General features: G+C 42.9%; 56 non-coding genes across 56 annotated transcripts; all 56 read left to right on the top strand.

Annotated features, from left to right (window-relative positions):
• The first annotated feature begins 240 nt into the window (after nt 1–240).
• LOC146065486 (U5 spliceosomal RNA) lies at nt 241–356 on the top strand. The gene has a single exon (XR_014472338.1). It is a non-coding gene; the product is annotated as a U5 spliceosomal RNA (small nuclear RNA).
• A 278-nt stretch (nt 357–634) lies between these two features.
• On the top strand, nt 635–750 carry LOC146065485 (U5 spliceosomal RNA). The gene has a single exon (XR_014472337.1). It is a non-coding gene; the product is annotated as a U5 spliceosomal RNA (small nuclear RNA).
• A 278-nt stretch (nt 751–1,028) lies between these two features.
• Nucleotides 1,029–1,144, top strand: LOC146065825 (U5 spliceosomal RNA). The gene has a single exon (XR_014472635.1). It is a non-coding gene; the product is annotated as a U5 spliceosomal RNA (small nuclear RNA).
• Nucleotides 1,145–1,425: 281 nt separating this feature from the next.
• Nucleotides 1,426–1,541, top strand: LOC146065484 (U5 spliceosomal RNA). The gene has a single exon (XR_014472336.1). It is a non-coding gene; the product is annotated as a U5 spliceosomal RNA (small nuclear RNA).
• Nucleotides 1,542–1,819: 278 nt separating this feature from the next.
• On the top strand, nt 1,820–1,935 carry LOC146065483 (U5 spliceosomal RNA). Its single transcript, XR_014472335.1, has one exon. It is a non-coding gene; the product is annotated as a U5 spliceosomal RNA (small nuclear RNA).
• Nucleotides 1,936–2,213: 278 nt separating this feature from the next.
• On the top strand, nt 2,214–2,329 carry LOC146065887 (U5 spliceosomal RNA). Its single transcript, XR_014472695.1, has one exon. It is a non-coding gene; the product is annotated as a U5 spliceosomal RNA (small nuclear RNA).
• Nucleotides 2,330–2,607: 278 nt separating this feature from the next.
• On the top strand, nt 2,608–2,723 carry LOC146065827 (U5 spliceosomal RNA). Its single transcript, XR_014472637.1, has one exon. It is a non-coding gene; the product is annotated as a U5 spliceosomal RNA (small nuclear RNA).
• Nucleotides 2,724–3,001: 278 nt separating this feature from the next.
• LOC146065482 (U5 spliceosomal RNA) lies at nt 3,002–3,117 on the top strand. The gene has a single exon (XR_014472334.1). It is a non-coding gene; the product is annotated as a U5 spliceosomal RNA (small nuclear RNA).
• Nucleotides 3,118–3,397: 280 nt separating this feature from the next.
• LOC146065481 (U5 spliceosomal RNA) lies at nt 3,398–3,513 on the top strand. The gene has a single exon (XR_014472332.1). It is a non-coding gene; the product is annotated as a U5 spliceosomal RNA (small nuclear RNA).
• A 278-nt stretch (nt 3,514–3,791) lies between these two features.
• Nucleotides 3,792–3,907, top strand: LOC146065765 (U5 spliceosomal RNA). The gene has a single exon (XR_014472579.1). It is a non-coding gene; the product is annotated as a U5 spliceosomal RNA (small nuclear RNA).
• Nucleotides 3,908–4,185: 278 nt separating this feature from the next.
• LOC146065826 (U5 spliceosomal RNA) lies at nt 4,186–4,301 on the top strand. The gene has a single exon (XR_014472636.1). It is a non-coding gene; the product is annotated as a U5 spliceosomal RNA (small nuclear RNA).
• Nucleotides 4,302–4,579: 278 nt separating this feature from the next.
• LOC146065479 (U5 spliceosomal RNA) lies at nt 4,580–4,695 on the top strand. The gene has a single exon (XR_014472331.1). It is a non-coding gene; the product is annotated as a U5 spliceosomal RNA (small nuclear RNA).
• Nucleotides 4,696–4,975: 280 nt separating this feature from the next.
• Nucleotides 4,976–5,091, top strand: LOC146065478 (U5 spliceosomal RNA). The gene has a single exon (XR_014472330.1). It is a non-coding gene; the product is annotated as a U5 spliceosomal RNA (small nuclear RNA).
• Nucleotides 5,092–5,369: 278 nt separating this feature from the next.
• Nucleotides 5,370–5,485, top strand: LOC146065764 (U5 spliceosomal RNA). The gene has a single exon (XR_014472578.1). It is a non-coding gene; the product is annotated as a U5 spliceosomal RNA (small nuclear RNA).
• Nucleotides 5,486–5,763: 278 nt separating this feature from the next.
• LOC146065477 (U5 spliceosomal RNA) lies at nt 5,764–5,879 on the top strand. Its single transcript, XR_014472329.1, has one exon. It is a non-coding gene; the product is annotated as a U5 spliceosomal RNA (small nuclear RNA).
• Nucleotides 5,880–6,157: 278 nt separating this feature from the next.
• On the top strand, nt 6,158–6,273 carry LOC146065886 (U5 spliceosomal RNA). Its single transcript, XR_014472694.1, has one exon. It is a non-coding gene; the product is annotated as a U5 spliceosomal RNA (small nuclear RNA).
• Nucleotides 6,274–6,551: 278 nt separating this feature from the next.
• On the top strand, nt 6,552–6,667 carry LOC146065476 (U5 spliceosomal RNA). The gene has a single exon (XR_014472328.1). It is a non-coding gene; the product is annotated as a U5 spliceosomal RNA (small nuclear RNA).
• A 278-nt stretch (nt 6,668–6,945) lies between these two features.
• On the top strand, nt 6,946–7,061 carry LOC146065475 (U5 spliceosomal RNA). The gene has a single exon (XR_014472327.1). It is a non-coding gene; the product is annotated as a U5 spliceosomal RNA (small nuclear RNA).
• A 278-nt stretch (nt 7,062–7,339) lies between these two features.
• LOC146065473 (U5 spliceosomal RNA) lies at nt 7,340–7,455 on the top strand. The gene has a single exon (XR_014472326.1). It is a non-coding gene; the product is annotated as a U5 spliceosomal RNA (small nuclear RNA).
• A 278-nt stretch (nt 7,456–7,733) lies between these two features.
• On the top strand, nt 7,734–7,849 carry LOC146065472 (U5 spliceosomal RNA). Its single transcript, XR_014472325.1, has one exon. It is a non-coding gene; the product is annotated as a U5 spliceosomal RNA (small nuclear RNA).
• Nucleotides 7,850–8,127: 278 nt separating this feature from the next.
• LOC146065564 (U5 spliceosomal RNA) lies at nt 8,128–8,243 on the top strand. The gene has a single exon (XR_014472404.1). It is a non-coding gene; the product is annotated as a U5 spliceosomal RNA (small nuclear RNA).
• A 278-nt stretch (nt 8,244–8,521) lies between these two features.
• LOC146065471 (U5 spliceosomal RNA) lies at nt 8,522–8,637 on the top strand. The gene has a single exon (XR_014472324.1). It is a non-coding gene; the product is annotated as a U5 spliceosomal RNA (small nuclear RNA).
• Nucleotides 8,638–8,915: 278 nt separating this feature from the next.
• LOC146065470 (U5 spliceosomal RNA) lies at nt 8,916–9,031 on the top strand. Its single transcript, XR_014472323.1, has one exon. It is a non-coding gene; the product is annotated as a U5 spliceosomal RNA (small nuclear RNA).
• Nucleotides 9,032–9,309: 278 nt separating this feature from the next.
• On the top strand, nt 9,310–9,425 carry LOC146065469 (U5 spliceosomal RNA). The gene has a single exon (XR_014472322.1). It is a non-coding gene; the product is annotated as a U5 spliceosomal RNA (small nuclear RNA).
• Nucleotides 9,426–9,703: 278 nt separating this feature from the next.
• On the top strand, nt 9,704–9,819 carry LOC146065467 (U5 spliceosomal RNA). Its single transcript, XR_014472321.1, has one exon. It is a non-coding gene; the product is annotated as a U5 spliceosomal RNA (small nuclear RNA).
• A 278-nt stretch (nt 9,820–10,097) lies between these two features.
• Nucleotides 10,098–10,213, top strand: LOC146065465 (U5 spliceosomal RNA). Its single transcript, XR_014472320.1, has one exon. It is a non-coding gene; the product is annotated as a U5 spliceosomal RNA (small nuclear RNA).
• Nucleotides 10,214–10,491: 278 nt separating this feature from the next.
• Nucleotides 10,492–10,607, top strand: LOC146065464 (U5 spliceosomal RNA). Its single transcript, XR_014472319.1, has one exon. It is a non-coding gene; the product is annotated as a U5 spliceosomal RNA (small nuclear RNA).
• Nucleotides 10,608–10,885: 278 nt separating this feature from the next.
• Nucleotides 10,886–11,001, top strand: LOC146065769 (U5 spliceosomal RNA). The gene has a single exon (XR_014472582.1). It is a non-coding gene; the product is annotated as a U5 spliceosomal RNA (small nuclear RNA).
• Nucleotides 11,002–11,279: 278 nt separating this feature from the next.
• On the top strand, nt 11,280–11,395 carry LOC146065757 (U5 spliceosomal RNA). The gene has a single exon (XR_014472571.1). It is a non-coding gene; the product is annotated as a U5 spliceosomal RNA (small nuclear RNA).
• Nucleotides 11,396–11,673: 278 nt separating this feature from the next.
• Nucleotides 11,674–11,789, top strand: LOC146065839 (U5 spliceosomal RNA). Its single transcript, XR_014472649.1, has one exon. It is a non-coding gene; the product is annotated as a U5 spliceosomal RNA (small nuclear RNA).
• A 278-nt stretch (nt 11,790–12,067) lies between these two features.
• On the top strand, nt 12,068–12,183 carry LOC146065463 (U5 spliceosomal RNA). The gene has a single exon (XR_014472318.1). It is a non-coding gene; the product is annotated as a U5 spliceosomal RNA (small nuclear RNA).
• Nucleotides 12,184–12,461: 278 nt separating this feature from the next.
• Nucleotides 12,462–12,577, top strand: LOC146065462 (U5 spliceosomal RNA). The gene has a single exon (XR_014472317.1). It is a non-coding gene; the product is annotated as a U5 spliceosomal RNA (small nuclear RNA).
• A 278-nt stretch (nt 12,578–12,855) lies between these two features.
• On the top strand, nt 12,856–12,971 carry LOC146065461 (U5 spliceosomal RNA). The gene has a single exon (XR_014472316.1). It is a non-coding gene; the product is annotated as a U5 spliceosomal RNA (small nuclear RNA).
• Nucleotides 12,972–13,249: 278 nt separating this feature from the next.
• On the top strand, nt 13,250–13,365 carry LOC146065460 (U5 spliceosomal RNA). Its single transcript, XR_014472315.1, has one exon. It is a non-coding gene; the product is annotated as a U5 spliceosomal RNA (small nuclear RNA).
• A 278-nt stretch (nt 13,366–13,643) lies between these two features.
• On the top strand, nt 13,644–13,759 carry LOC146065459 (U5 spliceosomal RNA). The gene has a single exon (XR_014472314.1). It is a non-coding gene; the product is annotated as a U5 spliceosomal RNA (small nuclear RNA).
• Nucleotides 13,760–14,037: 278 nt separating this feature from the next.
• Nucleotides 14,038–14,153, top strand: LOC146066135 (U5 spliceosomal RNA). The gene has a single exon (XR_014472837.1). It is a non-coding gene; the product is annotated as a U5 spliceosomal RNA (small nuclear RNA).
• A 278-nt stretch (nt 14,154–14,431) lies between these two features.
• Nucleotides 14,432–14,547, top strand: LOC146065458 (U5 spliceosomal RNA). The gene has a single exon (XR_014472313.1). It is a non-coding gene; the product is annotated as a U5 spliceosomal RNA (small nuclear RNA).
• A 278-nt stretch (nt 14,548–14,825) lies between these two features.
• On the top strand, nt 14,826–14,941 carry LOC146065457 (U5 spliceosomal RNA). The gene has a single exon (XR_014472312.1). It is a non-coding gene; the product is annotated as a U5 spliceosomal RNA (small nuclear RNA).
• A 278-nt stretch (nt 14,942–15,219) lies between these two features.
• LOC146065455 (U5 spliceosomal RNA) lies at nt 15,220–15,335 on the top strand. Its single transcript, XR_014472311.1, has one exon. It is a non-coding gene; the product is annotated as a U5 spliceosomal RNA (small nuclear RNA).
• Nucleotides 15,336–15,613: 278 nt separating this feature from the next.
• Nucleotides 15,614–15,729, top strand: LOC146065768 (U5 spliceosomal RNA). The gene has a single exon (XR_014472581.1). It is a non-coding gene; the product is annotated as a U5 spliceosomal RNA (small nuclear RNA).
• A 278-nt stretch (nt 15,730–16,007) lies between these two features.
• Nucleotides 16,008–16,123, top strand: LOC146065454 (U5 spliceosomal RNA). The gene has a single exon (XR_014472310.1). It is a non-coding gene; the product is annotated as a U5 spliceosomal RNA (small nuclear RNA).
• A 108-nt stretch (nt 16,124–16,231) lies between these two features.
• On the top strand, nt 16,232–16,347 carry LOC146065766 (U5 spliceosomal RNA). The gene has a single exon (XR_014472580.1). It is a non-coding gene; the product is annotated as a U5 spliceosomal RNA (small nuclear RNA).
• Nucleotides 16,348–16,625: 278 nt separating this feature from the next.
• Nucleotides 16,626–16,741, top strand: LOC146066188 (U5 spliceosomal RNA). Its single transcript, XR_014472885.1, has one exon. It is a non-coding gene; the product is annotated as a U5 spliceosomal RNA (small nuclear RNA).
• A 278-nt stretch (nt 16,742–17,019) lies between these two features.
• LOC146065453 (U5 spliceosomal RNA) lies at nt 17,020–17,135 on the top strand. Its single transcript, XR_014472309.1, has one exon. It is a non-coding gene; the product is annotated as a U5 spliceosomal RNA (small nuclear RNA).
• Nucleotides 17,136–17,413: 278 nt separating this feature from the next.
• On the top strand, nt 17,414–17,529 carry LOC146065452 (U5 spliceosomal RNA). The gene has a single exon (XR_014472308.1). It is a non-coding gene; the product is annotated as a U5 spliceosomal RNA (small nuclear RNA).
• Nucleotides 17,530–17,807: 278 nt separating this feature from the next.
• On the top strand, nt 17,808–17,923 carry LOC146065451 (U5 spliceosomal RNA). Its single transcript, XR_014472307.1, has one exon. It is a non-coding gene; the product is annotated as a U5 spliceosomal RNA (small nuclear RNA).
• Nucleotides 17,924–18,201: 278 nt separating this feature from the next.
• LOC146065450 (U5 spliceosomal RNA) lies at nt 18,202–18,317 on the top strand. The gene has a single exon (XR_014472306.1). It is a non-coding gene; the product is annotated as a U5 spliceosomal RNA (small nuclear RNA).
• A 278-nt stretch (nt 18,318–18,595) lies between these two features.
• LOC146066134 (U5 spliceosomal RNA) lies at nt 18,596–18,711 on the top strand. The gene has a single exon (XR_014472836.1). It is a non-coding gene; the product is annotated as a U5 spliceosomal RNA (small nuclear RNA).
• A 278-nt stretch (nt 18,712–18,989) lies between these two features.
• Nucleotides 18,990–19,105, top strand: LOC146065449 (U5 spliceosomal RNA). Its single transcript, XR_014472305.1, has one exon. It is a non-coding gene; the product is annotated as a U5 spliceosomal RNA (small nuclear RNA).
• A 278-nt stretch (nt 19,106–19,383) lies between these two features.
• LOC146065448 (U5 spliceosomal RNA) lies at nt 19,384–19,499 on the top strand. The gene has a single exon (XR_014472304.1). It is a non-coding gene; the product is annotated as a U5 spliceosomal RNA (small nuclear RNA).
• A 278-nt stretch (nt 19,500–19,777) lies between these two features.
• LOC146065447 (U5 spliceosomal RNA) lies at nt 19,778–19,893 on the top strand. The gene has a single exon (XR_014472303.1). It is a non-coding gene; the product is annotated as a U5 spliceosomal RNA (small nuclear RNA).
• Nucleotides 19,894–20,171: 278 nt separating this feature from the next.
• LOC146065446 (U5 spliceosomal RNA) lies at nt 20,172–20,287 on the top strand. Its single transcript, XR_014472302.1, has one exon. It is a non-coding gene; the product is annotated as a U5 spliceosomal RNA (small nuclear RNA).
• A 278-nt stretch (nt 20,288–20,565) lies between these two features.
• On the top strand, nt 20,566–20,681 carry LOC146065444 (U5 spliceosomal RNA). Its single transcript, XR_014472301.1, has one exon. It is a non-coding gene; the product is annotated as a U5 spliceosomal RNA (small nuclear RNA).
• Nucleotides 20,682–20,959: 278 nt separating this feature from the next.
• Nucleotides 20,960–21,075, top strand: LOC146065443 (U5 spliceosomal RNA). Its single transcript, XR_014472300.1, has one exon. It is a non-coding gene; the product is annotated as a U5 spliceosomal RNA (small nuclear RNA).
• A 278-nt stretch (nt 21,076–21,353) lies between these two features.
• LOC146065442 (U5 spliceosomal RNA) lies at nt 21,354–21,469 on the top strand. The gene has a single exon (XR_014472299.1). It is a non-coding gene; the product is annotated as a U5 spliceosomal RNA (small nuclear RNA).
• A 278-nt stretch (nt 21,470–21,747) lies between these two features.
• LOC146065441 (U5 spliceosomal RNA) lies at nt 21,748–21,863 on the top strand. Its single transcript, XR_014472298.1, has one exon. It is a non-coding gene; the product is annotated as a U5 spliceosomal RNA (small nuclear RNA).
• The last annotated feature ends 184 nt before the right edge of the window (nt 21,864–22,047 follow it).

Genomic DNA, 22,047 nt, shown 5'->3' with positions numbered 1-22,047 from the left:
AGAAAGTGAGCTCATTTGCATAGCGAGGACAGCATATGTCTGTTTCTTCCCATGCAGTAAATTCTTGACCGTGTTAATTATTTCCAAAATATAAAGCAATTGGTAAGGAGTGCCAAAGATTCCTACAGCAAGGGGAAGCCTGGTGAACAATCTGCTCTTTTTTATTTCAAGTTGGGTGCTCTCATTGAGCTGAGTGAGGCCTGCCAGCACGGCACTCAGACGACAGGTGAAATCTTGGTCATGCTCTGGTTTCTCTTCAGAACGCACAAATCTTTCGCCTTTTACTAAAGATTTCCGTGGAGAGGAGCAAAACTGAGTTTTGTCTCAATTTTTGTGTGCCCCAGCTTAATGGGGTTTCTTTTCTCAGTTTAAAGACAGAATGAGGGTGCTTTCTAGAAAGTGAGCTCATTTGCATAGCGAGGACAGCATATGTCTGTTTCTTCCCATGCAGTAAATTCTTGACCGTGTTAATTATTTCCAAAATATGAAGCAATTGGTAAGGAGTGACAAAGATTCCTACAGCAAGGGGAAGCCTGGTGAACAATCTGCTCTTTTTTATTTCATGTTGGGTGCTCTCATTGAGCTGAGTGAGGCCTGCCAGCACGGCATTTAGACGACAGGTGAAATCTTGGTCATGCTCTGGTTTCTCTTCAGAACGCACAAATCTTTCGCCTTTTACTAAAGATTTCCGTGGAGAGGAGCAAAACTGAGTTTTGTCTCAATTTTTGTGTGCCCCAGCTTAATGGGGTTTCTTTTCTCAGTTTAAAGACAGAATGAGGGTGCTTTCTAGAAAGTGAGCTCATTTGCATAGCGAGGACAGCATATGTCTGTTTCTTCCCATGCAGTAAATTCTTGACCGTGTTAATTATTTCCAAAATATGAAGCAATTGGTAAGGAGTGCCAAAGATTCCTACAGCAAGGGGAAGCCTGGTGAACAATCTGCTCTTTTTTATTTCAAGTTGGGTGCTCTCATTGAGCCTAGTGAGGCCTGCCAGCACGGCACTCAGACGACAGGTGAAATCTTGGTCATGCTCTGGTTTCTCTTCAGAACGCACAAATCTTTCGCCTTTTACTAAAGATTTCTGTGGAGAGGAGCAAAACTGAGTTTTGTCTCAATTTTTGTGTGCCCCAGCTTAATGGGGTTTCTTTTCTCAGTTTAAAGACAGAATGAGGGTGCTTTCTAGAAAGTGAGCTCATTTGCATAGCGAGGACAGCATATGTCTGTTTCTTCCCATGCAGTAAATTCTTGACCGTGTTAATTATTTCCAAAATATGAAGCAATTGGTAAGGAGTGCCAAAGATTCCTACAGCAAGGGGGGGAAGCCTGATGAACAATCTGCTCTTTTTTATTTCAAGTTGGGTGCTCTCATTGAGCTGAGTGAGGCCTGCCAGCACGGCACTCAGACGACAGGTGAAATCTTGGTCATGCTCTGGTTTCTCTTCAGAACGCACAAATCTTTCGCCTTTTACTAAAGATTTCCGTGGAGAGGAGCAAAACTGAGTTTTGTCTCAATTTTTGTGTGCCCCAGCTTAATGGGGTTTCTTTTCTCAGTTTAAAGACAGAATGAGGGTGCTTTCTAGAAAGTGATCTCATTTGCATAGCGAGGACAGCATATGTCTGTTTCTTCCCATGCAGTAAATTCTTGACCGTGTTAATTATTTCCAAAATATGAAGCAATTGGTAAGGAGTGCCAAAGATTCCTACAGCAAGGGGAAGCCTGGTGAACAATCTGCTCTTTTTTATTTCAAGTTGGGTGCTCTCATTGAGCTGAGTGAGGCCTGCCAGCACGGCACTCAGACGACTGGTGAAATCTTGGTCATGCTCTGGTTTCTCTTCAGAACGCACAAATCTTTCGCCTTTTACTAAAGATTTCCGTGGAGAGGAGCAAAACTGAGTTTTGTCTCAATTTTTGTGTGCCCCAGCTTAATGGGGTTTCTTTTCTCAGTTTAAAGACAGAATGAGGGTGCTTTCTAGAAAGTGAGCTCATTTGCATAGCGAGGACAGAATATGTCTGTTTCTTTCCATGCAGTAAATTCTTGACCGTGTTAATTATTTCCAAAATATGAAGCAATTGGTAAGGAGTGCCAAAGATTCCTACAGCAAGGGGATGCCTGGTGAACAATCTGCTCTTTTTTATTTCAAGTTGGGTGCTCTCATTGAGCTGAGTGAGGCCTGCCAGCACGGCACTCAGACGACAGGTGAAATCTTGGTCATGCTCTGGTTTCTTTTCAGAACACACAAATCTTTCGCCTTTTACTAAAGATTTCCGTGGAGAGGAGCAAAACTGAGTTTTGTCTCAATTTTTGTGTGCCCCAGCTTAATGGGGTTTATTTTCTCAGTTTAAAGACAGAATGAGGGTGCTTTCTAGAAAGTGAGCTCATTTGCATAGCGAGGACAGCATATGTCTGTTTCTTCCCATGCAGTAAATTCTTGACCGTGTTAATTATTTCCAAAATATGAAGCAATTGGTAAGGAGTGCCAAAGATTCCTACAGCAAGGGGAAGCCTGGTGAACAATCTGCTCTTTTTTATTTCAAGTTGGGTGCTCTCATTGAGCTGAGTGAGGCCTGCCAGCACGGCACTCAGACGACAGGTGAAATCTTGGTCATGCTCTGGTTTCTCTTCAGAACGCACAAATCTTTCGCCTTTTACTAAAGATTTCCGTGGAGAGGAGCAAAACTGAGTTTTGTCTCAATTTTAGTGTGCCCCAGCTTAATGGGGTTTCTTTTCTCAGTTTAAAGACAGAATGAAGGTGCTTTCTAGAAAGTGAGCTCATTTGCATAGCGAGGACAGCATATGTCTGTTTCTTCCCATGCAGTAAATTCTTGACCGTGTTAATTATTTCCAAAATATGAAGCAATTGGTAAGGAGTGCCAAAGATTCCTACAGCAAGGGGAAGCCTGGTGAACAATCTGCTCTTTTTAATTTCAAGTTGGGTGCTCTCATTGAGCTGAGTGAGGCCTGCCAGCACGGCACTCAGACGACAGGTGAAATCTTGGTCATGCTCTGGTTTCTCTTCAGAACGCACAAATCTTTCGCCTTTTACTAAAGATTTCCGTGGAGAGGAGCAAAACTGAGTTTTGTCTCAATTTTTGTGTGCCCCAGCTTAATGGGGTTTCTTTTCTCAGTTTAAAGACAGAATGAGGGTGCTTTCTAGAAAGTGAGCTCATTTGCATAGCGAGGACAGCATATGTCTGTTTCTTCCCATGCAGTAAATTCTTGACCGTGTTAATTATTTCCAAAATATGAAGCAATTGGTAAGGAGTGCCAAAAATTCCTACAGCAAGGGGGGGAAGCCTGATGAACAATCTGCTCTTTTTATTTCAAGTTGGGTGCTCTCATTGAGCTGAGTGAGGCCTGCCAGCACGGCACTCAGACGACAGGTGAAATCTTGGTCATGCTCTGGTTTCTCTTCAGAACGCACAAATCTTTCGCCTTTTACTAAAGATTTCCGTGGAGAGGAGCAAAACTGAGTTTTGTCTCAATTTTTGTGTGCCCCAGCTTAATGGGGTTTCTTTTCTCAGTTTAAAGACAGAATGAGGGTGCTTTCTAGAAAGTGAGCTCATTTGCATAGCGAGGACAGCATATGTCTGTTTCTTCCCATGCAGTAAATTCTTGACCGTGTTAATTATTTCCAAAATATGAAGCAATTGGTAAGGAGTGCCAAAGATTCCTACAGCAAGGGGAAGCCTGGTGAACAATCTGCTCTTTTTAATTTCAAGTTGGGTGCTCTCATTGAGCTGAGTGAGGCCTGCCAGCACGGCACTCAGACGACAGGTGAAATCTTGGTCATGCTCTGGTTTCTCTTCAGAACGCACAAATCTTTTGCCTTTTACTAAAGGTTTCCGTGGAGAGGAGCAAAACTGAGTTTTGTCTCAATTTTTGTGTGCCCCAGCTTAATGGGGTTTCTTTTCTCAGTTTAAAGACAGAATGAGGGTGCTTTCTAGAAAGTGAGCTCATTTGCATAGCGAGGACAGCATATGTCTGTTTCTTCCCATGCAGTAAATTCTTGACCGTGTTAATTATTTCCAAAATATGAAGCAATTGGTAAGGAGTGCCAAAGATTCCTACAGCAAGGGGAAGCCTGGTGAACAATCTGCTCTTTTTTATTTCAAGTTGGGTGCTCTCATTGAGCTGAGTGAGGCCTGCCAGCACGGCACTCAGACGACAGGTGAAATCTTGGTCATGCTCTGGTTTCTCTTCAGAACGCACAAATCTTTCGCCTTTTACTAAAGATTTCCGTGGAGAGGAGCAAAACTGAGTTTTGTCTCAATTTTAGTGTGCCCCAGCTTAATGGGGTTTCTTTTCTCAGTTTAAAGACAGAATGAAGGTGCTTTCTAGAAAGTGAGCTCATTTGCATAGCGAGGACAGCATATGTCTGTTTCTTCCCATGCAGTAAATTCTTGACCGTGTTAATTATTTCCAAAATATGAAGCAATTGGTAAGGAGTGCCAAAGATTCCTACAGCAAGGGGAAGCCTGGTGAACAATCTGCTCTTTTTAATTTCAAGTTGGGTGCTCTCATTGAGCTGAGTGAGGCCTGCCAGCACGGCACTCAGACGACAGGTGAAATCTTGGTCATGCTCTGGTTTCTCTTCAGAACGCACAAATCTTTCGCCTTTTACTAAAGATTTCCGTGGAGAGGAGCAAAACTGAGTTTTGTCTCAATTTTTGTGTGCCCCAGCTTAATGGGGTTTCTTTTCTCAGTTTAAAGACAGAATGAGGGTGCTTTCTAGAAAGTGAGCTCATTTGCATAGCGAGGACAGCATATGTCTGTTTCTTCCCATGCAGTAAATTCTTGACCGTGTTAATTATTTCCAAAATATGAAGCAATTGGTAAGGAGTGCCAAAAATTCCTACAGCAAGGGGGGGAAGCCTGATGAACAATCTGCTCTTTTTATTTCAAGTTGGGTGCTCTCATTGAGCTGAGTGAGGCCTGCCAGCACGGCACTCAGACGACAGGTGAAATCTTGGTCATGCTCTGGTTTCTCTTCAGAACGCACAAATCTTTCGCCTTTTACTAAAGATTTCCGTGGAGAGGAGCAAAACTGAGTTTTGTCTCAATTTTTGTGTGCCCCAGCTTAATGGGGTTTCTTTTCTCAGTTTAAAGACAGAATGAGGGTGCTTTCTAGAAAGTGAGCTCATTTGCATAGCGAGGACAGCATATGTCTGTTTCTTCCCATGCAGTAAATTCTTGACCGTGTTAATTATTTCCAAAATATGAAGCAATTGGTAAGGAGTGCCAAAGATTCCTACAGCAAGGGGAAGCCTGGTGAACAATCTGCTCTTTTTAATTTCAAGTTGGGTGCTCTCATTGAGCTGAGTGAGGCCTGCCAGCACGGCACTCAGACGACAGGTGAAATCTTGGTCATGCTCTGGTTTCTCTTCAGAACGCACAAATCTTTTGCCTTTTACTAAAGGTTTCCGTGGAGAGGAGCAAAACTGAGTTTTGTCTCAATTTTTGTGTGCCCCAGCTTAATGGGGTTTCTTTTCTCAGTTTAAAGACAGAATGAGGGTGCTTTCTAGAAAGTGAGCTCATTTGCATAGCGAGGACAGCATATGTCTGTTTCTTCCCATTCAGTAAATTCTTGACCGTGTTAATTATTTCCAAAATATGAAGCAATTGGTAAGGAGTGCCAAAGATTCCTACAGCAAGGGGAAGCCTGGTGAACAATCTGCTCTTTTTTATTTCAAGTTGGGTGCTCTCATTGAGCTGAATGAGGCCTGCCAGCACGGCACTCAGACGACAGGTGAAATCTTGGTCATGCTCTGGTTTCTCTTCAGAACGCACAAATCTTTCGCCTTTTACTAAAGATTTCCGTGGAGAGGAGCAAAACTGAGTTTTGTCTCAATTTTTGTGTGCCCCAGCTTAATGGGGTTTCTTTTCTCAGTTTAAAGACAGAATGAGGGTGCTTTCTAGAAAGTGAGCTCATTTGCATAGCGAGGACAGCATATGTCTGTTTCTTCCCATGCAGTAAATTCTTGACCGTGTTAATTATTTCCAAAATATGAAGCAATTGGTAAGGAGTGCCAAAGATTCCTACAGCAAGGGGATGCCTGGTGAACAATCTGCTCTTTTTTATTTCAAGTTGGGTGCTCTCATTGAGCTGAGTGAGGCCTGCCAGCACGGCACTCAGACGACAGGTGAAATCTTGGTTATGCTCTGGTTTCTTTTCAGAACACACAAATCTTTCGCCTTTTACTAAAGATTTCCGTGGAGAGGAGCAAAACTGAGTTTTGTCTCAATTTTTGTGTGCCCCAGCTTAATGGGGTTTATTTTCTCAGTTTAAAGACAGAATGAGGGTGCTTTCTAGAAAGTGAGCTCATTTGCATAGCGAGGACAGCATATGTCTGTTTCTTCCCATGCAGTAAATTCTTGACCGTGTTAATTATTTCCAAAATATGAAGCAATTGGTAAGGAGTGCCAAAGATTCCTACAGCAAGGGGAAGCCTGGTGAACAATCTGCTCTTTTTTATTTCAAGTTGGGTGCTCTCATTGAGCTGAGTGAGGCCTGCCAGCACGGCACTCAGACGACAGGTGAAATCTTGGTCATGCTCTGGTTTCTCTTCAGAACGCACAAATCTTTCGCCTTTTACTAAAGATTTCCGTGGAGAGGAGCAAAACTGAGTTTTGTCTCAATTTTTGTGTGCCCCAGCTTAATGGGGTTTCTTTTCTCAGTTTAAAGACAGAATGAGGGTGCTTTCTAGAAAGTGAGCTCATTTGCATAGCGAGGACAGCATATGTCTGTTTCTTCCCATGCAGTAAATTCTTGACCGTGTTAATTATTTCCAAAATATTAAGCAATTGGTAAGGAGTGCCAAAGATTCCTACAGCAAGGGGAAGCCTGGTGAACAATCTGCTCTTTTTTATTTCAAGTTGGGTGCTCTCATTGAGCTGAGTGAGGCCTGCCAGCACGGCACTCAGACGACAGGTGAAATCTTGGTCATGCTCTGGTTTCTCTTCAGAACGCACAAATCTTTCGCCTTTTACTAAAGATTTCCGTGGAGAGGAGCAAAACTGAGTTTTGTCTCAATTTTTGTGTGCCCCAGCTTAATGGGGTTTCTTTTCTCAGTTTAAAGACAGAATGAGGGTGCTTTCTAGAAAGTGAGCTCATTTGCATAGCGAGGACAGCATATGTCTGTTTCTTCCCATGCAGTAAATTCTTGACCGTGTTAATTATTTCCAAAATATGAAGCAATTGGTAAGGAGTGCCAAAGATTCCTACAGCAAGGGGAAGCCTGGTGAACAATCTGCTCTTTTTTATTTCAAGTTGGGTGCTCTCATTGAGCCTAGTGAGGCCTGCCAGCACGGCACTCAGACGACAGGTGAAATCTTGGTCATGCTCTGGTTTCTCTTCAGAACGCACAAATCTTTCGCCTTTTACTAAAGATTTCCGTGGAGAGGAGCAAAACTGAGTTTTGTCTCAATTTTTGTGTGCCCCAGCTTAATGGGGTTTCTTTTCTCAGTTTAAAGACAGAATGAGGGTGCTTTCTAGAAAGTGAGCTCATTTGCATAGCGAGGACAGCATATGTCTGTTTCTTCCCATGCAGTAAATTCTTGACCGTGTTAATTATTTCCAAAATATGAAGCAATTGGTAAGGAGTGCCAAAGATTCCTACAGCAAGGGGAAGCCTGGTGAACAATCTGCTCTTTTTTATTTCAAGTTGGGTGCTCTCATTGAGCTGAGTGAGGCCTGCCAGCACGGCACTCAGACGACAGGTGAAATCTTGGTCATGCTCTGGTTTCTCTTCAGAACGCACAAATCTTTCGCCTTTTACTAAAGATTTCCGTGGAGAGGAGCAAAACTGAGTTTTGTCTCAATTTTTGTGTGCCCCAGCTTAATGGGGTTTCTTTTCTCAGTTTAAAGACAGAATGAGGGTGCTTTCTAGAAAGTGAGCTCATTTGCATAGCGAGGACAGCATATGTCTGTTTCTTCCCATGCAGTAAATTCTTGACCGTGTTAATTATTTCCAAAATATGAAGCAATTGGTAAGGAGTGCCAAAGATTCCTACAGCAAGGGGAAGCCTGGTGAACAATCTGCTCTTTTTTATTTCAAGTTGGGTGCTCTCATTGAGCTGAGTGAGGCCTGCCAGCACGGCACTCAGACGACAGGTGAAATCTTGGTCATGCTCTGGTTTCTCTTCAGAATGCACAAATCTTTCGCCTTTTACTAAAGATTTCCGTGGAGAGGAGCAAAACTGAGTTTTGTATTAATTTTTGTGTGCCCCAGCTTAATGGGGTTTCTTTTCTCAGTTTAAAGACAGAATGAGGGTGCTTTCTAGAAAGTGAGCTCATTTGCATAGCGAGGACAGCATATGTCTGTTTCTTCCCATGCAGTAAATTCTTGACCGTGTTAATTATTTCCAAAATATGAAGCAATTGGTAAGGAGTGCCAAAGATTCCTACAGCAAGGGGAAGCCTGGTGAACAATCTGCTCTTTTTTATTTCAAGTTGGGTGCTCTCATTGAGCTGAGTGAGGCCTGCCAGCACGGCACCCAGACGACAGGTGAAATCTTGGTCATGCTCTGGTTTCTCTTCAGAACGCACAAATCTTTCGCCTTTTACTAAAGATTTCCGTGGAGAGGAGCAAAACTGAGTTTTGTCTCAATTTTTGTGTGCCCCAGCTTAATGGGGTTTCTTTTCTCAGTTTAAAGACAGAATGAGGGTGCTTTCTAGAAAGTGAGCTCATTTGCATAGCGAGGACAGCATATGTCTATTTCTTCCCATGCAGTAAATTCTTGACCGTGTTAATTATTTCCAAAATATGAAGCAATTGGTAAGGAGTGCCAAAGATTCCTACAGCAAGGGGAAGCCTGGTGAACAATCTGCTCTTTTTTATTTCAAGTTGGGTGCTCTCATTGAGCCTAGTGAGGCCTGCCAGCACGGCACTCAGACGACAGGTGAAATCTTGGTCATGCTCTGGTTTCTCTTCAGAACGCACAAATCTTTCGCCTTTTACTAAAGATTTCCGTGGAGAGGAGCAAAACTGAGTTTTGTCTCAATTTTTGTGTGCCCCAGCTTAATGGGGTTTCTTTTCTCAGTTTAAAGACAGAATGAGGGTGCTTTCTAGAAAGTGAGCTCATTTGCATAGCGAGGACAGCATATGTCTGTTTCTTCCCATGCAGTAAATTCTTGACCGTGTTAATTATTTCCAAAATATGAAGCAATTGGTAAGGAGTGCCAAAGATTCCTACAGCAAGGGGAAGCCTGGTGAACAATCTGCTCTTTTTTATTTCAAGTTGGGTGCTCTCATTGAGCTGAGTGAGGCCTGCCAGCACGGCACTCAGACGACAGGTGAAATCTTGGTCATGCTCTGGTTTCTCTTCAGAACGCACAAATCTTTCGCCTTTTACTAAAGATTTCCGTGGAGAGGAGCAAAACTGAGTTTTGTCTCAATTTTTGTGTGCCCCAGCTTAATGGGGTTTCTTTTCTCAGTTTAAAGACAGAATGAGGGTGCTTTCTAGAAAGTGAGCTCATTTGCATAGCGAGGACAGCATATGTCTGTTTCTTCCCATGCAGTAAATTCTTGACCGTGTTAATTATTTCCAAAATATGAAGCAATTGGTAAGGAGTGCCAAAGATTCCTACAGCAAGGGGAAGCCTGGTGAACAATCTGCTCTATTTTATTTCAAGTTGGGTGCTCTCATTGAGCTGAGTGAGGCCTGCCAGCACGGCACCCAGACGACAGGTGAAATCTTGGTCATGCTCTGGTTTCTCTTCAGAACGCACAAATCTTTCGCCTTTTACTAAAGATTTCCGTGGAGAGGAGCAAAACTGAGTTTTGTCTCAATTTTTGTGTGCCCCAGCTTAATGGGGTTTCTTTTCTCAGTTTAAAGACAGAATGAGGGTGCTTTCTAGAAAGTGAGCTCATTTGCATAGCGAGGACAGCATATGTCTGTTTCTTCCCATGCAGTAAATTCTTGACCGTGTTAATTATTTCCAAAATATGAAGCAATTGGTAAGGAGCGCCAAAGATTCCTACAGCAAGGGGAAGCCTGGTGAACAATCTGCTCTTTTTTATTTCAAGTTGGGTGCTCTCATTGAGCTGAGTGAGGCCTGCCAGCACGGCACCCAGACGACAGGTGAAATCTTGGTCATGCTCTGGTTTCTCTTCAGAACGCACAAATCTTTCGCCTTTTACTAAAGATTTCCGTGGAGAGGAGCAAAACTGAGTTTTGTCTCAATTTTTGTGTGCCCCAGCTTAATGGGGTTTCTTTTCTCAGTTTAAAGACAGAATGAGGGTGCTTTCTAGAAAGTGAGCTCATTTGCATAGCGAGGACAGCATATGTCTGTTTCTTCCCATGCAGTAAATTCTTGACCGTGTTAATTATTTCCAAAATATGAAGCAATTGGTAAGGAGTGCCAAAGATTCCTACAGCAAGGGGAAGCCTGGTGAACAATCTGCTCTTTTTTATTTCAAGTTGGGTGCTCTCATTGAGCTGAGTGAGGCCTGCCAGCACGGCACTCAGACGACAGGTGAAATCTTGGTCATGCTCTGGTTTCTCTTCAGAACGCACAAATCTTTCGCCTTTTACTAAAGATTTCCGTGGAGAGGAGCAAAACTGAGTTTTGTCTCAATTTTTGTGTGCCCCAGCTTAATGGGGTTTCTTTTCTCAGTTTAAAGACAGAATGAGGGTGCTTTCTAGAAAGTGAGCTCATTTGCATAGCGAGGACAGCATATGTCTGTTTCTTCCCATGCAGTAAATTCTTGACCGTGTTAATTATTTCCAAAATATGAAGCAATTGTTAAGGAGTGCCAAAGATTCCTACAGCAAGGGGAAGCCTGGTGAACAATCTGCTCTTTTTTATTTCAAGTTGGGTGCTCTCATTGAGCTGAGTGAGGCCTGCCAGCACGGCACTCAGACGACAGGTGAAATCTTGGTCATGCTCTGGTTTCTCTTCAGAACGCACAAATCTTTCGCCTTTTACTAAAGATTTCCGTGGAGAGGAGCAAAACTGAGTTTTGTCTCAATTTTTGTGTGCCCCAGCTTAAGGGGGTTTCATTTCTCAGTTTAAAGACAGAATGAGGGTGCTTTCTAGAAAGTGAGCTCATTTGCATAGCGAGGACAGCATATATCTGTTTCTTCCCATGCAGTAAATTCTTGACCGTGTTAATTATTTCCAAAATATGAAGCAATTGGTAAGGAGTGCCAAAGATTCCTACAGCAAGGGGAAGCCTGGTGAACAATCTGCTCTTTTTTATTTCAAGTTGGGTGCTCTCATTGAGCTGAGTGAGGCCTGCCAGCACGGCACTCAGACGACAGGTGAAATCTTGGTCATGCTCTGGTTTCTCTTCAGAACGCACAAATCTTTCGCCTTTTACTAAAGATTTCCGTGGAGTGGAGCAAAACTGAGTTTTGTCTCAATTTTTGTGTGCCCCAGCTTAATGGGGTTTCTTTTCTCAGTTTAAAGACAGAATGAGGGTGCTTTCTAGAAAGTGAGCTCATTTGCATAGCGAGGACAGCATATGTCTGTTTCTTCCCATGCAGTAAATTCTTGACCGTGTTAATTATTTCCAAAATATGAAGCAATTGGTAAGGAGTGCCAAAGATTCCTACAGCAAGGGGAAGCCTGGTGAACAATCTGCTCTTTTTTATTTCAAGTTGGGTGCTCTCATTGAGCTGAGTGAGGCCTGCCAGCACGGCACTCAGACGACAGGTGAAATCTTGGTCATGCTCTGGTTTCTCTTCAGAACGCGAAAATCTTTCGCCTTTTACTAAAGATTTCCGTGGAGAGGAGCAAAACTGAGTTTTGTATTAATTTTTGTGTGCCCCAGCTTAATGGGGTTTCTTTTCTCAGTTTAAAGACAGAATGAGGGTGCTTTCTAGAAAGTGAGCTCATTTGCATAGCGAGGACAGCATATGTCTGTTTCTTCCCATGCAGTAAATTCTTGACCGTGTTAATTATTTCCAAAATATGAAGCAATTGGTAAGGAGTGCCAAAGATTCCTACAGCAAGGGGAAGCCTGGTGAACAATCTGCTCTTTTTTATTTCAAGTTGGGTGCTCTCATTGAGCTGAGTGAGGCCTGCCAGCACGGCACTCAGACGACAGGTGAAATCTTGGTCATGCTCTGGTTTCTCTTCAGAACGCACAAATCTTTCGCCTTTTACTAAAGATTTCCGTGGAGAGGAGCAAAACTGAGTTTTGTCTCAATTTTTGTGTGCCCCAGCTTAATGGGGTTTCTTTTCTCAGTTTAAAGACAGAATGAGGGTGCTTTCTAGAAAGTGAGCTCATTTGCATAGCGAGGACAGCATATGTCTGTTTCTTCCCATGCAGTAAATTCTTGACCGTGTTAATTATTTCCAAAATATGAAGCAATTGGTAAGGAGTGCCAAAGATTCCTACAGCAAGGGGAAGCCTGGTGAACAATCTGCTCTTTTTTATTTCAAGTTGGGTGCTCTCATTGAGCTGAGTGAGGCCTGCCAGCACGGCACTCAGACGACAGGTGAAATCTTGGTCATGCTCTGGTTTCTCTTCAGAACGCACAAATCTTTCGCCTTTTACTAAAGATTTCCGTGGAGAGGAGCAAAACTGAGTTTTGTCTCAATTTTTGTGTGCCCCAGCTTAATGGGGTTTCTTTTCTCAGTTTAAAGACAGAATGAGGGTGCTTTCTAGAAAGTGAGCTCATTTGCATAGCGAGGACAGCATATGTCTGTTTCTTCCCATGCAGTAAATTCTTGACCGTGTTAATTATTTCCAAAATATGAAGCAATTGGTAAGGAGTGCCAAAGATTCCTACAGCAAGGGGAAGCCTGGTGAACAATCTGCTCTTTTTTATTTCAAGTTGGGTGCTCTCATTGAGCTGAGTGAGGCCTGCCAGCACGGCACTCAGACGACAGGTGAAATCTTGGTCATGCTCTGGTTTCTCTTCAGAACGCACAAATCTTTCGCCTTTTACTAAAGATTTCCGTGGAGAGGAGCAAAACTGAGTTTTGTCTCAATTTTTGTGTGCCCCAGCTTAATGGGGTTTCTTTTCTCAGTTTAAAGACAGAATGAGGGTGCTTTCTAGAAAGTGAGCTTATTTGCATAGCGAGGACAGCATATGTCTGTTTCTTCCCATGCAGTAAATTCTTGACCGTGTTAATTATTTCCAAAATATGAAGCAATTGGTAAGGAGTGCCAAAGATTCCTACAGCAAGGGGAAGCCTGGTGAACAATCTGCTCTTTTTTATTTCAAGTTGGGTGCTCTCATTGAGCTGAGTGAGGCCTGCCAGCACGGCACTCAGACGACAGGTGAAATCTTGGTCATGCTCTGGTTTCTCTTCAGAACGCACAAATCTTTCGCCTTTTACTAAAGATTTCCGTGGAGAGGAGCAAAACTGAGTTTTGTCTCAATTTTTGTGTGCCCCAGCTTAATGGGGTTTCTTTTCTCAGTTTAAAGACAGAATGAGGGTGCTTTCTAGAAAGTGAGCTCATTTGCATAGCGAGGACAGCATATGTCTGTTTCTTCCCATGCAGTAAATTCTTGACCGTGTTAATTATTTCCAAAATATGAAGCAATTGGTAAGGAGTGCCAAAGATTCCTACAGCAAGGGGAAGCCTGGTGAACAATCTGCTCTTTTTTATTTCAAGTTGGGTGCTCTCATTGAGCTGAGTGAGGCCTGCCAGCACGGCACTCAGAAGACAGGTGAAATCTTGGTCATGCTCTGGTTTCTCTTCAGAACGCACAAATCTTTCGCCTTTTACTAAAGATTTCCGTGGAGAGGAGCAAAACTGAGTTTTGTCTCAATTTTTGTGTGCCCCAGCTTAATGGGGTTTCTTTTCTCAGTTTAAAGACAGAATGAGGGTGCTTTCTAGAAAGTGAGCTCATTTGCATAGCGAGGACAGAATATGTCTGTTTCTTTCCATGCAGTAAATTCTTGACCGTGTTAATTATTTCCAAAATATGAAGCAATTGGTAAGGAGTGCCAAAGATTCCTACAGCAAGGGGAAGCCTGGAGAACAATCTGCTCTTTTTTATTTCAAGTTGGGTGCTCTCATTGAGCCGAGTGAGGCCTGCCAGCATGGCACTCAGACGACAGGTGAAATCTTGGTCATGCTCTGGTTTCTCTTCAGAACGAACAAATCTTTCGCCTTTTACTAAAGATTTCCGTGGAGAGGAGCAAAACTGAGTTTTGTATTAATTTTTGTGTGCCCCAGCTTAATGGGGTTTCTTTTCTCAGTTTAAAGACAGAATGAGGGTGCTTTCTAGAAAGTGAGCTCATTTGCATAGCGAGGACAGCATATGTCTGTTTCTTCCCATGCAGTAAATTCTTGACCGTGTTAATTATTTCCAAAATATGAAGCAATTGGTAAGGAGTGCCAAAGATTCCTACAGCAAGGGGAAGCTTGGTGAACAATCTGCTCTTTTTTATTTCAAGTTGGGTGCTCTCATTGAGCTGAGTGAGGCCTGCCAGCACGGCACTCAGACGACAGGTGAAATATTGGTCATGCTCTGGTTTCTCTTCAGAACGCACAAATCTTTCGCCTTTTACTAAAGATTTCCGTGGAGAGGAGCAAAACTGAGTTTTGTCTCAATTTTTGTGTGCCCCAGCTTAATGGGGTTTCTTTTCTCAGTTTAAAGACAGAATGAGGGTGCTTTCTAGAAAGTGAGCTCATTTGCATAGCGAGGACAGCATATGTCTGTTTCTTCCCATGCAGTAAATTCTTGACCGTGTTAATTATTTCCAAAATATGAAGCAATTGGTAAGGAGTGCCAAAGATTCCTACAGCAAGGGGAAGCCTGGTGAACAATCTGCTCTTTTTTATTTCATGTTAAGTGCTCTCATTGAGCTGAGTGAGGCCTGCCAGCACGGCACTCAGACGACAGGTGAAATCTTGGTCATGCTCTGGTTTCTCTTCAGAACGCACAAATCTTTCGCCTTTTACTAAAGATTTCCGTGGAGAGGAGCAAAACTGAGTTTTGTCTCAATTTTTGTGTGCCCCAGCTTAATGGGGTTTCTTTTCTCAGTTTAAAGACAGAATGAGGGTGCTTTCTAGAAAGTGAGCTCATTTGCATAGCGAGGACAGCATATGTCTGTTTCTTCCCATGCAGTAAATTCTTGACCGTGTTAATTATTTCCAAAATATGAAGCAATTGGTAAGGAGTGACAAAGATTCCTACAGCAAGGGGAAGCCTGGTGAACAATCTGCTCTTTTTTATTTCAAGTTGGGTGCTCTCATTGAGCTGAGTGAGGCCTGCCAGCACGGCACCCAGACGACAGGTGAAATCTTGGTCATGCTCTGGTTTCTCTTCAGAACGCACAAATCTTTCGCCTTTTACTAAAGATTTCCGTGGAGAGGAGCAAAACTGAGTTTTGTCTCAATTTTTGTGTGCCCCAGCTTAATGGGGTTTCTTTTCTCAGTTTAAAGACAGAATGAGGGTGCTTTCTAGAAAGTGAGCTCATTTGCATAGCGAGGACAGCATATGTCTGTTTCTTCCCATGCAGTAAATTCTTGACCGTGTTAATTATTTCCAAAATATGAAGCAATTGGTAAGGAGTGCCAAAGATTCCTACAGCAAGGGGAAGCCTGGTGAACAATCTGCTCTTTTTTATTTCAAGTTGGGTGCTCTCATTGAGCTGAGTGAGGCCTGCCAGCACGGCACTCAGACGACAGGTGAAATCTTGGTCATGCTCTGGTTTCTCTTCAGAACGCACAAATCTTTCGCCTTTTACTAAAGATTTCCGTGGAGAGGAGCAAAACTGAGTTTTGTCTCAATTTTTGTGTGCCCCAGCTTAAGGGGGTTTCATTTCTCAGTTTAAAGACAGAATGAGGGTGCTTTCTAGAAAGTGAGCTCATTTGCATAGCGAGGACAGCATATATCTGTTTCTTCCCATGCAGTAAATTCTTGACTGTGTTAATTATTTCCAAAATATGAAGCAATTGGTAAGGAGTGCCAAAGATTCCTACAGCAAGGGGAAGCCTGGTGAACAATCTGCTCTTTTTTATTTCAAGTTGGGTGCTCTCATTGAGCTGAGTGAGGCCTGCCAGCACGGCACTCAGACGACAGGTGAAATCTTGGTCATGCTCTGGTTTCTCTTCAGAACGCACAAATCTTTCGCCTTTTACTAAAGATTTCCGTGGAGAGGAGCAAAACTGAGTTTTGTCTCAATTTTTGTGTGCCCCAGCTTAATGGGGTTTCTTTTCTCAGTTTAAAGACAGAATGAGGGTGCTTTCTAGAAAGTGAGCTCATTTGCATAGCGAGGACAGCATATGTCTGTTTCTTCCCATGCAGTAAATTCTTGGTCATGCTCTGGTTTCTCTTCAGAACGCACAAATCTTTCGCCTTTTACTAAAGATTTCCGTGGAGAGGAGCAAAACTGAGTTTTGTCTCAATTTTTGTGTGCCCCAGCTTAAGGGGGTTTCATTTCTCAGTTTAAAGACAGAATGAGGGTGCTTTCTAGAAAGTGAGCTCATTTGCATAGCGAGGACAGCATATATCTGTTTCTTCCCATGCAGTAAATTCTTGACCGTGTTAATTATTTCCAAAATATGAAGCAATTGGTAAGGAGTGCCAAAGATTCCTACAGCAAGGGGAAGCCTGGTGAACAATCTGCTCTTTTTTATTTCAAGTTGGGTGCTCTCATTGAGCTGAGTGAGGCCTGCCAGCACGGCACTCAGACGACAGGTGAAATCTTGGTCATGCTCTGGTTTCTCTTCAGAACGTACAAATCTTTCGCCTTTTACTAAAGATTTCCGTGGAGAGGAGCAAAACTGAGTTTTGTCTCAATTTTTGTGTGCCCCAGCTTAATGGGGTTTCTTTTCTCAGTTTAAAGACAGAATGAGGGTGCTTTCTAGAAAGTGAGCTCATTTGCATAGCGAGGACAGCATATGTCTGTTTCTTCCCATGCAGTAAATTCTTGACCGTGTTAATTATTTCCAAAATATGAAGCAATTGGTAAGGAGTGCCAAAGATTCCTACAGCAAGGGGAAGCCTGGTGAACAATCTGCTCTTTTTTATTTCAAGTTGGGTGCTCTCATTGAGCTGAGTGAGGCCTGCCAGCACGGCACTCAGACGACAGGTGAAATCTTGGTCATGCTCTGGTTTCTCTTCAGAACGCACAAATCTTTCGCCTTTTACTAAAGATTTCCGTGGAGAGGAGCAAAACTGAGTTTTGTCTCAATTTTTGTGTGCCCCAGCTTAATGGGGTTTCTTTTCTCAGTTTAAAGACAGAATGAGGGTGCTTTCTAGAAAGTGAGCTCATTTGCATAGCGAGGACAGCATATGTCTGTTTCTTCCCATGCAGTAAATTCTTGACCGTGTTAATTATTTCCAAAATATGAAGCAATTGGTAAGGAGTGCCAAAGATTCCTACAGCAAGGGGAAGCCTGGTGAACAATCTGCTCTTTTTTATTTCAAGTTGGGTGCTCTCATTGAGCTGAGTGAGGCCTGCCAGCACGGCACTCAGACGACAGGTGAAATCTTGGTCATGCTCTGGTTTCTCTTCAGAACGCACAAATCTTTCGCCTTTTACTAAAGATTTCCGTGGAGAGGAGCAAAACTGAGTTTTGTCTCAATTTTTGTGTGCCCCAGCTTAATGGGGTTTCTTTTCTCAGTTTAAAGACAGAATGAGGGTGCTTTCTAGAAAGTGAGCTCATTTGCATAGCGAGGACAGCATATGTCTGTTTCTTCCCATGCAGTAAATTCTTGACCGTGTTAATTATTTCCAAAATATGAAGCAATTGGTAAGGAGTGCCAAAGATTCCTACAGCAAGGGGAAGCCTGGTGAACAATCTGCTCTTTTTTATTTCAAGTTGGGTGCTCTCATTGAGCTGAGTGAGGCCTGCCAGCACGGCACTCAGACGACAGGTGAAATCTTGGTCATGCTCTGGTTTCTCTTCAGAACGCACAAATCTTTCGCCTTTTACTAAAGATTTCCGTGGAGAGGAGCAAAACTGAGTTTTGTCTCAATTTTTGTGTGCCCCAGCTTAATGGGGTTTCTTTTCTCAGTTTAAAGACAGAATGAGGGTGCTTTCTAGAAAGTGAGCTCATTTGCATAGCGAGGACAGCATATGTCTGTTTCTTCCCATGCAGTAAATTCTTGACCGTGTTAATTATTTCCAAAATATGAAGCAATTGGTAAGGAGTGCCAAAGATTCCTACAGCAAGGGGAAGCCTGGTGAACAATCTGCTCTTTTTTATTTCAAGTTGGGTGCTCTCATTGAGCTGAGTGAGGCCTGCCAGCACGGCACTCAGAAGACAGGTGAAATCTTGGTCATGCTCTGGTTTCTCTTCAGAACGCACAAATCTTTCGCCTTTTACTAAAGATTTCCGTGGAGAGGAGCAAAACTGAGTTTTGTCTCAATTTTTGTGTGCCCCAGCTTAATGGGGTTTCTTTTCTCAGTTTAAAGACAGAATGAGGGTGCTTTCTAGAAAGTGAGCTCATTTGCATAGCGAGGACAGAATATGTCTGTTTCTTTCCATGCAGTAAATTCTTGACCGTGTTAATTATTTCCAAAATATGAAGCAATTGGTAAGGAGTGCCAAAGATTCCTACAGCAAGGGGAAGCCTGGAGAACAATCTGCTCTTTTTTATTTCAAGTTGGGTGCTCTCATTGAGCCGAGTGAGGCCTGCCAGCATGGCACTCAGACGACAGGTGAAATCTTGGTCATGCTCTGGTTTCTCTTCAGAACGAACAAATCTTTCGCCTTTTACTAAAGATTTCCGTGGAGAGGAGCAAAACTGAGTTTTGTATTAATTTTTGTGTGCCCCAGCTTAATGGGGTTTCTTTTCTCAGTTTAAAGACAGAATGAGGGTGCTTTCTAGAAAGTGAGCTCATTTGCATAGCGAGGACAGCATATGTCTGTTTCTTCCCATGCAGTAAATTCTTGACCGTGTTAATTATTTCCAAAATATGAAGCAATTGGTAAGGAGTGCCAAAGATTCCTACAGCAAGGGGAAGCTTGGTGAACAATCTGCTCTTTTTTATTTCAAGTTGGGTGCTCTCATTGAGCTGAGTGAGGCCTGCCAGCACGGCACTCAGACGACAGGTGAAATATTGGTCATGCTCTGGTTTCTCTTCAGAACGCACAAATCTTTCGCCTTTTACTAAAGATTTCCGTGGAGAGGAGCAAAACTGAGTTTTGTCTCAATTTTTGTGTGCCCCAGCTTAATGGGGTTTCTTTTCTCAGTTTAAAGACAGAATGAGGGTGCTTTCTAGAAAGTGAGCTCATTTGCATAGCGAGGACAGCATATGTCTGTTTCTTCCCATGCAGTAAATTCTTGACCGTGTTAATTATTTCCAAAATATGAAGCAATTGGTAAGGAGTGCCAAAGATTCCTACAGCAAGGGGAAGCCTGGTGAACAATCTGCTCTTTTTTATTTCATGTTAAGTGCTCTCATTGAGCTGAGTGAGGCCTGCCAGCACGGCACTCAGACGACAGGTGAAATCTTGGTCATGCTCTGGTTTCTCTTCAGAACGCACAAATCTTTCGCCTTTTACTAAAGATTTCCGTGGAGAGGAGCAAAACTGAGTTTTGTCTCAATTTTTGTGTGCCCCAGCTTAATGGGGTTTCTTTTCTCAGTTTAAAGACAGAATGAGGGTGCTTTCTAGAAAGTGAGCTCATTTGCATAGCGAGGACAGCATATGTCTGTTTCTTCCCATGCAGTAAATTCTTGACCGTGTTAATTATTTCCAAAATATGAAGCAATTGGTAAGGAGTGCCAAAGATTCCTACAGCAAGGGGAAGCCTGGTGAACAATCTGCTCTTTTTTATTTCAAGTTGGGTGCTCTCATTGAGCTGAGTGAGGCCTGCCAGCACGGCACCCAGACGACAGGTGAAATCTTGGTCATGCTCTGGTTTCTCTTCAGAACGCACAAATCTTTCGCCTTTTACTAAAGATTTCCGTGGAGAGGAGCAAAACTGAGTTTTGTCTCAATTTTTGTGTGCCCCAGCTTAATGGGGTTTCTTTTCTCAGTTTAAAGACAGAATGAGGGTGCTTTCTAGAAAGTGAGCTCATTTGCATAGCGAGGACAGCATATGTCTGTTTCTTCCCATGCAGTAAATTCTTGACCGTGTTAATTATTTCCAAAATATGAAGCAATTGGTAAGGAGTGCCAAAGATTCCTACAGCAAGGGGAAGCCTGGTGAACAATCTGCTCTTTTTTATTTCAAGTTGGGTGCTCTCATTGAGCTGAGTGAGGCCTGCCAGCACGGCACTCAGACGACAGGTGAAATCTTGGTCATGCTCTGGTTTCTCTTCAGAACGCACAAATCTTTCGCCTTTTACTAAAGATTTCCGTGGAGAGGAGCAAAACTGAGTTTTGTCTCAATTTTTGTGTGCCCCAGCTTAATGGGGTTTCTTTTCTCAGTTTAAAGACAGAATGAGGGTGCTTTCTAGAAAGTGAGCTCATTTGCATAGCGAGGACAGCATATGTCTGTTTCTTCCCATGCAGTAAATTCTTGACCGTGTTAATTATTTCCAAAATATGAAGCAATTGGTAAGGAGTGCCAAAGATTCCTACAGCAAGGGGAAGCCTGGTGAACAATCTGCTCTTTTTTATTTCAAGTTGGGTGCTCTCATTGAGCTGAGTGAGGCCTGCCAGCACGGCACTCAGACGACAGGTGAAATCTTGGTCATGCTCTGGTTTCTCTTCAGAACGCACAAATCTTTCGCCTTTTACTAAAGATTTCCGTGGAGAGGAGCAAAACTGAGTTTTGTCTCAATTTTTGTGTGCCCCAGCTTAATGGGGTTTCTTTTCTCAGTTTAAAGACAGAATGAGGGTGCTTTCTAGAAAGTGAGCTCATTTGCATAGCGAGGACAGCATATGTCTGTTTCTTCCCATGCAGTAAATTCTTGACCGTGTTAATTATTTCCAAAATATGAAGCAATTGGTAAGGAGTGCCAAAGATTCCTACAGCAAGGGGAAGCCTGGTGAACAATCTGCTCTTTTTTATTTCAAGTTGGGTGCTCTCATTGAGCTGAGTGAGGCCTGCCAGCACGGCACTCAGACGACAGGTGAAATCTTGGTCATGCTCTGGTTTCTCTTCAGAACGCACAAATCTTTCGCCTTTTACTAAAGATTTCCGTGGAGAGGAGCAAAACTGAGTTTTGTCTCAATTTTTGTGTGCCCCAGCTTAATGGGGTTTCTTTTCTCAGTTTAAAGACAGAATGAGGGTGCTTTCTAGAAAGTGAGCTCATTTGCATAGCGAGGACAGCATATGTCTGTTTCTTCCCATGCAGTAAATTCTTGACCGTGTTAATTATTTCCAAAATATGAAGCAATTGGTAAGGAGTGCCAAAGATTCCTACAGCAAGGGGAAGCCTGGTGAACAATCTGCTCTTTTTTATTTCAAGTTGGGTGCTCTCATTGAGCTGAGTGAGGCCTGCCAGCACGGCACTCAGACGACAGGTGAAATCTTGGTCATGCTCTGGTTTCTCTTCAGAACGCACAAATCTTTCGCCTTTTACTAAAGATTTCCGTGGAGAGGAGCAAAACTGAGTTTTGTCTCAATTTTTGTGTGCCCCAGCTTAATGGGGTTTCTTTTCTCAGTTTAAAGACAGAATGAGGGTGCTTTCTAGAAAGTGAGCTCATTTGCATAGCGAGGACAGCATATGTCTGTTTCTTCCCATGCAGTAAATTCTTGACCGTGTTAATTATTTCCAAAATATGAAGCAATTGGTAAGGAGTGCCAAAGATTCCTACAGCAAGGGGAAGCCTGGTGAACAATCTGCTCTTTTTTATTTCAAGTTGGGTGCTCTCATTGAGCTGAGTGAGGCCTGCCAGCACGGCACTCAGACGACAGGTGAAATCTTGGTCATGCTCTGGTTTCTCTTCAGAACGCACAAATCTTTCGCCTTTTACTAAAGATTTCCGTGGAGAGGAGCAAAACTGAGTTTTGTCTCAATTTTTGTGTGCCCCAGCTTAATGGGGTTTCTTTTCTCAGTTTAAAGACAGAATGAGGGTGCTTTCTAGAAAGTGAGCTCATTTGCATAGCGAGGACAGCATATGTCTGTTTCTTCCCATGCAGTAAATTCTTGACCGTGTTAATTATTTCCAAAATATGAAGCAATTGGTAAGGAGTGCCAAAGATTCCTACAGCAAGGGGAAGCCTGGTGA

Source organism: Crinia signifera, chromosome 3 (genome assembly GCF_055691185.1).
Source record: "Crinia signifera chromosome 3, ASM5569118v1, whole genome shotgun sequence".
Lineage (NCBI taxonomy): Eukaryota > Metazoa > Chordata > Amphibia > Anura > Myobatrachidae > Crinia > Crinia signifera.
The sequence above is the reverse complement of the archived record's forward strand: the minus strand, read 5'-3'. Positions and strand labels throughout refer to the sequence as shown.